This window comes from Aotus nancymaae, unplaced genomic scaffold, assembly GCF_030222135.1.
Source record: "Aotus nancymaae isolate 86718 unplaced genomic scaffold, 86718_ANA_hifiasm-v0.15.2.pri h1tg001109l, whole genome shotgun sequence".
In the NCBI taxonomy this organism is placed as follows: Eukaryota; Metazoa; Chordata; class Mammalia; order Primates; family Aotidae; genus Aotus; species Aotus nancymaae.
In genome coordinates, this window is record NW_026989525.1 from 17,501 (window position 1) to 26,691 (window position 9,191).

The following is a 9,191-nucleotide window of genomic DNA, read 5'->3' on the forward strand; positions in this document are numbered from 1 at the left end:
CCGTCCCTCGCCCACCGCGGAACGGTCGCAGCCCGGGAGAGCATGACGTCACCACATCGATCGGAACAAGACCCAGAGCGGAGCAACGGGACCTCACCAGCCTCACCAAACCACCGAGCCGACCACAGCCCGCGGTCGGCCAGCCCCGCTCTGAGGGAAGGGACGGCGGACAACCCCAAGGGAGCGGAGGACGCCTGACACGCACGGCACGGAGCCAACGGAGCGGGGTTGTCGCGACCGCCCCAGGTGCCCGCAGCGGGGAGCGCACGCGCAGGCGGAAGGGAGCCCCCCACCCGCATCGGCCTCTCCCCACCACACCCGGGTGGGTCAGAGGAGACCCGGGCCCACCCAGGGCGGCACCGGGGAGCCGGGACACTCAGACGGATGCGTGAGAGGCAAGGCACACGGGCCCCAGCCGGCGGCTCAAGCCAGAGCAGGGCCGGCTAGCCAGGTCACCGCCAGACCAGATAGACCCCCACGCATCCAGAGGCCCGACCTCTCCAGCGACAAGTCGCCAGAGGACAGCGTGTCAGCAACAACCCGGTGGCCCAAAATTCAAACTCAGCGTGAAAGATATACCCACCCTGGGGGGCAGGGGGTCGAGTCACCGGCCACACCACCGACTCAGAAACGCACGACACGGACATCTGTCCCCAAAAAGGCCACCATCGCAGCCACACACGGAGCACCCAGGGCCGTCTCGTCGACCCCCAAGACCAGGGACGCCCTCCGGGCCACCGGTGCCACGCAGGGGCCGACCCGTGCCTCCAGAGCGAGACCCATTCGGCCGTCCCCTCACACGCGAGGGACACACGAGGGACCGAAGGCGCTCTCAGGGACCACTCTCCGACTACGAACGCGGACTTGGAAGAAAAGTATCACAGCAGAGGGACCGCAGCCGGGTACGGCACCCCGGGAGGACGGCGCAGGACGGCCACCGACTCCCCACGAGAACTTGGAAAAGAGATTCGGCGGGTGCCTCAGGCGGCCAGGGCCCGCACAGGCCCGCGACAGGGCCGGGGAGGGGCGTCCCCGGCCACCCGCGCCATGCCCGGAGGGTCCCCGCGGGTCGCGGGTCGGGCCTCGGGAGCTACGGCGTGCTGGTCGACCAGCCCCGGCAGCCCGCACACCTCGCTCGGGCCTGGAAACTCGGCGACAGCCTGCCCCTCTATAGCCCTGCACGCCCGTGCTCTGACTCACAAGTGACTCGCCAGAGCTCTGGCGCCACAGGGACAGCCCCGCTGACAGCCGCAGGCTTTCCGGAGCTCTGCCTAGCTCACAGCAGGGACGCTCCCCTCGCTCAGCAGCTGCCACCGGAGCTCTGGAAGCCAGGAGAACCATATAAAAGCGGCCACCAGATGGAGCCCGAAAACCGGCGACATGTCACCATCCCAAACCTGTCACCGAGACACATCCGGATGGCAGGGCGGCCGGCGGACCGCAAAACCGAAACCGTGAGTCGAGAAAGTCTTCCCGAGGCCGAAAACACAGCCCCTCCACCCCAACCCCACAGAAACGCTCCTCCAAACGTGTATCTGCGTAGACCGAGACAGAGTCAAAAGACAAGCCCATGACGTGTGGGTGTTTGGAGATGCATCTCGGAGGGAGAAAGAACACACAGGACTCGGGCGCGAGTCGTTCAGGTGACAGAGAGACGCCGAATGAGGACACGTTCACAATCCACACGGGGTGGGGGATGGGAGGGAGGGAGGGAGGGAGGGAGGGGATAGAAAAAAGAGAGATGGAGGAAGGAGGGAGGGAAGAAAGCAAGCAGGGAGCGGGGAGGAAGGAGATGGAGAAAACAGACAGAATTTAAAAAATCTGGAGAAGGTATATGATGAAAGGTGGAAAATGAAGAAAGATGAAAAAGAGAAAGAATGAGGAAAGAGATGACGGAAAGAAGGGCGAAAGAGAGGAAAAAAGAAAGTATAAAAGACAAAGAAAGAAAGAAAGAATAAAGGAAAGGAACAGATAAAAGGACAGAAGGGAGGGAGGAAGGAGGGAAAGAAAAAGAAAGAAAGAAAGAAAGAAAGAAAGAAAGAAAGAAAGAAAGAAAAAGAAAGAAAGAAAGAAGAGGCTAATGCCTTTTTCAGCGTTCGCCCACCTGCATCAAGGTGAAAATTAAAAAAGAAGAAGAAGGGGAAGAAGAAGGAGGAGGAGGAGGAGGAGGAGGAGGAGGAGGAGGAGGAGGAGGAAAGAAAGAAAGGAAGGAAGGAAGAAAAAGACAGAAAATGGAGAAAATAAAATTCGGTACTAAACACTATCTGGCCTGGCGACACAGCAAGGCTCCGTCTAGAAAGAAAGACAGAGAGACAGAGAGACAGAGAGAAAGAAACAGCGAGAGAGAGAGAGAGAGAGAGAGAGAGAGAGAGAGAGAGAGAGAAAGAGAGACAAAGAAACGCAGAGGCCGGGCACGGTGGCTCATGCCTGTAATCCCAGCACTTTGGGAGGCCGAGGCGGGTGGATCACAAGGTCAGGAGTTCGAGACCAGCCTGGCCAAAATGTTGAAACCCCGTCTCTGCTAAAAAAACAAACATTAGCTGGGCGCGGTGGCACGCGCCTGTAATCCCAGCTACAAAAAAAAAAAAAAGGAAACACAGGAACAACGAAAGAAACACAGAACTGGGTGACAGAGTGAGACTCTGTCTCGAAAGAAAGAAAGAAAGAAAAAGAAAGAAAGAAAGAAAGAAAGAAAGAAAGAAAGAAAGAAAGAAAGAAAGAAAGCAGACAGACAGACAGACAGACAGACAGACAGGAACAACGAAAGAAAGAAAGACAGGAACAACGAAAGAAACACAGAAACAACAAAAGAAACACAGAACTAGGCCGGGCGCGGTGGCTCACGCCTGTAATCCCAGCACTTTGGGAGGCCGAGGCGGGTGGATCACGAGGTCAAGAGATCGAGACCATCCTGGTCAACATGGTGAAACCCCGTCTACACTAAAAATACAAAAAATTAGCTGGGCATGGTGGCGCTTGCCTGTAATGCCAGCTACTCAGGAGGCTGAGGCAGGAGAATCGCCTGAACCCGGGAGGCGGAGGTTGCAGCGAGCCGAGATCGCGCCATTGCACTCCAGCCTGGGTGACAGAGTGAGACTCTGTCTCAAAAAAAAAAAAGGAGAAAAAAAAAAAAAAAAAAGGAAACACAGGAACAACGAAAGAAACACAGAACTGGGTGACAGAGTGAGACTCTGTCTCGAAAGAAAGAAGAAGAAAGAAAGAAAGAAAGAAAGAAACAAACAAACAAACAAACAAACAAACACAGGAACAGCGAAAGAAACACAGAACCGAGTGACAGAGTGAGACTGTCTCGCAAAAAGAAAATAAAGGAAAGCAAACACAGAAACAACGAAAGAAACACAGAAAGAACGAAAGAACCAGAACTGGGTGAGAGAGTGGCACTCTGTCTCAAAAAAAAAAAAAGGGAAACACAGAAACAACGAAAGAAACACAGGAACAACGAAAGAAACACAGAAACCACGAAAGAAACACAGGAACAATGAAAGAAACACAGAAACCACGAAAGAAACACAGAACTGGGTGACAGAGTGAGACTCTGTCGCAAAAAAAGACAAAATACAAGGAAACACAGAAACCACGAAAGAAACAAAGAAAGAAAGAAAGAGCTGGAAAAGGAAATTAGGAAGACAGAAACAAAAGGAGAAAGGATAGAAAGATCTTTTCTTGTTTTTTTTTTTTTTTTTGTTTTTTTTGAGACGGAGTCTCGCTCTTGTTACCCAGGCTGGAGTGCAATGGCGCGATCTCGGCTCACCGCAACCTCCGCCTCCTGGGTTCAGGCAATTCTCCTGCCTCAGCCTCCTGAGTAGCTGGGATTACAGGCACGCGCCACCGTGCCCAGCTAATTTTTTTGTATTAGTAGAGACGGGGTTTCACCATGTTGACCAGGATGGTCTCGATCTCTCGACCTCGTGATCCACCCGCCTCGGCCTCCCAAAGTGCTGGGATTACAGGCTTGAGCCACCGCGCCCGGCCTATTTTCTTGTTTTTTAATCCTCTAAAAGCATAGTAAGGCCCAGGTAGGGGCTACGACACACCTTCCACCTTACTAATATGTTGGCCAGGAAAATAAAAATTTACACTTAACGTAACCGTTAAAAGTGACTATGAGCCGGACGCGGAGGCTCAAGCCTGTCATCCCAGCACTCTGGGGGGCTGAGGCGGGTGGACCACCTGAGGTCAGGCGTTCAAGACCAGGCTGGCCAACATGGTGAAACCCCGTCTCTACTAAAAACACAAAAAAACTTCTTTAATTTTAACGTATAAAGAAAAGGAAAAAGTTCTCCAGGCGTGGTGGCGCATGCCTGTAACCCCAGCCACTCAGAAGGCTGAGGCAGGAGAATTGCTTGAATCCGGGAGGCAGACGTTGCAGTGAGCAGAGATCACACCGCTGCATTCTAGCCTGGGCGACAGAGCGAGACTCTATCTTAAAAATGAAAAAAAAAAAATGACTATGAGGGCCCAGGCCAGGGTGGTTGAATTTACCTAAGGAGTGGGGGTGGGGGTGGAGTGGAGAGGATATGCCTGACTGGAACGAGAGAAACCGAGGGGAGCAAGCAGAAGGGGACAGAAAGAGGAAGGGGAAGGGACGGAGGCACAGTGGGTTATTCTAGAATGTTTTCAAGCCTGGGGTGGGGGTGGGCACGGAGGGCAACTCAGGAAACAAGCCGACTCCAGCAATGACACCTAATTCATTATTGCTGGCATCGCTGCCTTGAAAGGGGGGCACCGCATGTTTCTTCCTCCACACCCATTCGATGACTTCTGGGAAATGCCATTTACTTGCACGCTCTTGACATCTACCTGCTTTCACTACAACTGAGGAGAATCAGGAAAGTCCCCACTAACGGCAAGGCCTAAAGTGGAGCTGTCATCCATAAAACCCAGGCAGCAGAGTCCATATGGGTTAAAAAGACACGAAGAGGCCGGGCGCGGTGGCTCAAGCCTGTAATCCCAGCACTTTGGGAGGCCGAGGCGGGTGGATCACGAGGTCGAGAGATCGAGACCATCCTGGTCAACATGGTGAAACCCCGTCTCTACTAATACAAAAAATTAGCTGGGCACGGTGGCGCGTGACTGTAATCCCAGCTACTCAGGAGGCTGAGGCAGGAGAATTGCCTGAACCCAGGAGGCGGAGGTTGCGGTGAGCCGAGACAGCGCCATTGCGCTCCAGCCTGGGTATCAAGAGCGAAACTCCGTCTCAAAAAAAAAAAAAAAAAAAAAAAAGACACGAAGAGAGAAAGGGAAACAACGGATCAAAGAGAAGAACAATCGGGCCCAGCCAGGGTCTCCAGGGGTCTTCTGGGCAACGAGGGAGTGAGGGGGACGGACGGACGGACGGACGGACGGACGGACCAAGGTGGGGGCGGGGCGGGGGCGGGTGAGCTCGGGGCGTGGGCGGGGCGGCGGGTAGCGGAGAGAAGCCACAATCGCTCCTGACTGCGGGCGGGCGGCCAGAGCGTCCCGTATGCCGCCTAGACCTTCAAGAACCGTGACCGCTAGGTGACGCCCGAAGACAACATATGCAAGTGTCAGCCCGGCACCCTCCCAGGCATTATCCCCACAACTAACCGAGCGGAGCCCCTGCGGGGGAAGGAAGCACCATGACTCGGCAATACACACAGAAACACACGCACCTACGTACGCACGCACGCACGCACGCACACGCGCGCCGTATTCCACAGTATAGAAGGGTTTATACCGTGATCACGAGAGGGCCCGCACTATTTTCTTTTCTAGTGACAAAAGAAAAAGCAGGCCGGGGCCTAGCGGCCCACGCCCGTCACCCCTGCACTCTAGTAGGCAGAGGCAGAGGCAGAGGCAGATGCGGGCGGGTCGCCTGAGGTCAGGAGTTCCAAACCAGCCCGGTCCACGCGACGAAACCACCATCTCTAGGCCCTCGAAAGGCTGAGGCAGGAGAATCGCTGGAACTCGGGAGGTGGAGGTCGCACTGAGCCGAGATCTCACCACTGCACTTCAGCCTGGGCGACAGAGCAAGACTCCGGGGGCGGGGAAGGAAAAAAAAAAAGGAAAAAAAAAATCGCTTCCCTCTTGAGGTGAATACGCACTGTTACACGTACACAGAGAGCTCGGAAGGTATACAGGCCCTGACATCCTCTGTAACTTTGAGTCGGTCTGGCGATATTTTCCAGGCCTTCCGTTTCCCCGTCAGCAGTCACAGAAATAAAAACTCCCTCCTTTCCCAATTCGTCTTCATGTCGTCATCAGGCCACAAGAATAAGCGAACACATTTTACACGACAAGGAGGAAAAACACAACAAAGCGAAAGTCTCAGAGGTCTGTGGTACAGATTGAAGAGACTCTTTCAGAATCCACAGAAAGACACACACACGGAGAGATGGAAAGAAACAAATAAAGAAAAGAGAAAGAGAGTAAGGAAGATAAGGAACAGGCCGGGCGCGGTGGCTCACGCCTGTCATCCCAGCACTTTGGGAGGCCGAGGTGGGTGGATCACCTGAGCTCAGGAGTTCAAGACCAGCCTGGCCATCATGGTGAAACCCCATCTTTATAAAAAAATAAATAAATAAAAAATAAAAAAATAAAAAGGAAGATAAAGAACAAGAAATATAAAGAAAGAGAGGGCCGGGCGCGGTGGCTCACGCCCATAATCCCAGCACTTTGGTTTGGGAGGCCGAGGCGGGTGGATCACGAGGTCAAGAGATCGAGACCATCCTCGTCAACATGACGAAACCCCGTCTCGACTAAAAAATACAAAAATTACCTGGGCATGGTGGCGCAGCCTGTAGTCCCAGCTACTCGGGAGGCTGAGGCAGGAGAATTGCTTGAACCCAGGAGGCGGGGGCCGTGGTGAGCCGAGATCGCGCCATTGCACTCCAGCCTGGGTAACGAGAGCGAAACTCCGTCTCGAAGGAAAAAAAAAGAAAAAAGAAAAAAGAAAGAAAGAAAGAGACAGAGATGTAAAGGGAAGAAAGATGAAAAAGAAAATAGAAAGAGAAATAGCAGAAAGAAAAAGATAATGAGAAATCAGAGAAAGTAGGGAGGAAGAAAGAGAAAAAAGAAAAAGAATGAGAGAGAGAGGAGAGAGGGAGGGAGGGAGAGAGACAGAGAGAGAGCGGTGGGGGGGGGAGAGCGAGAGCGAGAGCGAGAGCGAGAGAGAGAGCGAGAGCGAGAGAGAGAGCGAGAGCGAGAGCGAGAGCGAGAGAGAGAGCGAGAGAGAGAGAGAGAGAGAGAGAGAGAGAGAGAGAGAGAGGAGGAATGAAAGAAATAAAGAAGAGGACAGCGCACCATGGCTCACGCCTGTAACCCCAACACTTTGGGAGACTTACTTAGGTGGAAGAATCGCTCGAGCCCAGGAGTTTGAGACCAGCCCTGGCAACACAGCGAGTCCCCGTTTGTACTAAAAAATAAAAGCACTTAAAAAGTTAGCCGGGCATCGTGATGGCAGGCGCCTGTAGTTCTAGCTTTTTTGGAGCCCGAGGTGGGAGGATTGCTCGAGGTAGGGAAGCGGAGGCTGCCATGGGCCTTGGACAGACAAATGCACTGCAGCCTGTCGCCCGGGCCGGTCTCGAACTCCTCAGCTCTAGCGAAGTACCCGCCTCACCTCCGAACTTGCACCCACCATATTCATCGGTCCCGGAGGTGTCCGTGACAGATTTTAGTAGGGGAGCATTCGTTCCTAAAGACCAGAGCAGATAAACAGGACCAGCCGTTTGGGACATACACCATTCTGAATCGCAGTGGAGGCTTTGTGGATTTCACAGCAAGACGCTGCTGCTATCTGCAGATAACCACCCTTCTTTCGAGGGACAGGGCTCTCTCAGGTAGCCTCTGGCTGTTAGGGTGGAAACCAAAGGCCCAACCATGGGGCCACAAAGTTACCATGTTAGCCGAGCCGCTCATAACACACCGGGCATAAGTGGGCGTGAACAGCACGCCTGTAATCCCAGCACTTTGGGAGGCTGAGCGTGCCAGGCCTGAATCTTTATTAATGTGTAACATCTATGAGGTCTCCAAGTCCAGAAATCAACTCGCCACTTCCGTACAGGATTCTGTATGGAGATCAAATCTGGGATTCCTAAAGTAAAGAATTGAGGCCTTGGGAATGGATTAGATTAGATTAGATCTACCTGAGCTTCTAGTAAAAAGAAAAAGAGGGAGAGGGAGGGGGAGAGAGAGAGAGACGGAGGGGGGGGGAGAGAGAGAGAGAGAGAGAGAGAGAGAGAGAGAGAGAGAGAGAGAGAGAGAGAGAGAGAGAGAGGGAGACAGAGACGGGGGGGGGGGGAGAGAGGGAGAGAAGAAAAAGAAGGAAAAGAAGAAGAAGAAGAAGCCCTCATGAATTTGTAGAAAACAAGACCTTATGACTTTTGCGTCCGTTGGCGACTCTAGGTAGTTTGCCGGGCCGGGTTCTGCGGCCTTGCTTCTGTTTACTTTTGCACTCCAGGCCACGATGCCCCAGTACCAGACCTGGGAGGAGTTCAGCCACGCTGCCTGCCTGCCGAGAGAGAAGCTTCACCTCGCTGACCCAGTGACGGCACGGCAGGGCACGGCACGGCACGTGTGGTTCTCAAACACAGGCATTCTTCTTCTTCCCCCCCCCCGCCCACGTACATATTTTATTATATACCAGCAAGGAACAACAAAAAGTTTCATCATGTAAACAAAAGAATATAATTTTTAGACATAATTGGAAGTTTCAAAATGTCCTTAAATCATTGTGATCTTCTCCAAAAGACACAGGTCTTAGAGTGTGGGCACAGGGCCATGAGTCAGATTTCTGGGTAGTCTCCCATGATAGCAATTTACGTTCTAGAGAAGTGGGTTTTGTGAACTCTGTCGGGGCAAATCTGTTAGGCCTCTTAAAGGAATGAAACCCTTTCACATCTCGGGGAAACAAATAAAAATATGTTGAAAGAAGGGATACTTCTAGGCTTAGATTTATTGTTGACAGTGATTTTAAAAATAAGCACTAAAAAACTGTTAAAAGATTCCTAGGTAAAGTTCTGGCTTTTACCAAAAATAAGAAAGGATACCTTCTGTAGCTCTACAGATGGTTTGGTGGAAAATAGAACGGGAAAAAGTGAGCCGACAAGAAAGCGAAATAGGAACGTCTAGGAAGGAGGCAAGAAAAGACGTAAGTCATAGCCCAAAAAAACCAAAACAAAACAAAAATGACATGGTCCTTTTCTAAGGCC

The 9,191-nt window shown here is 52.6% G+C and overlaps 1 long non-coding RNA gene across 1 annotated transcript in view; it reads right to left on the reverse strand.

Moving 5' to 3' along the window:
- LOC135273336 (uncharacterized) overlaps positions 1-5,655 on the reverse strand; it is a 20,639-nt gene extending 14,984 nt beyond the window's left edge. The window contains exon 1 of the long non-coding RNA XR_010341121.1: positions 5,590-5,655. This is a non-coding gene — a long non-coding RNA (uncharacterized LOC135273336). The remainder of the gene's footprint in view (positions 1-5,589) is intronic.
- Positions 5,656-9,191: the final 3,536 nt, after the last annotated feature.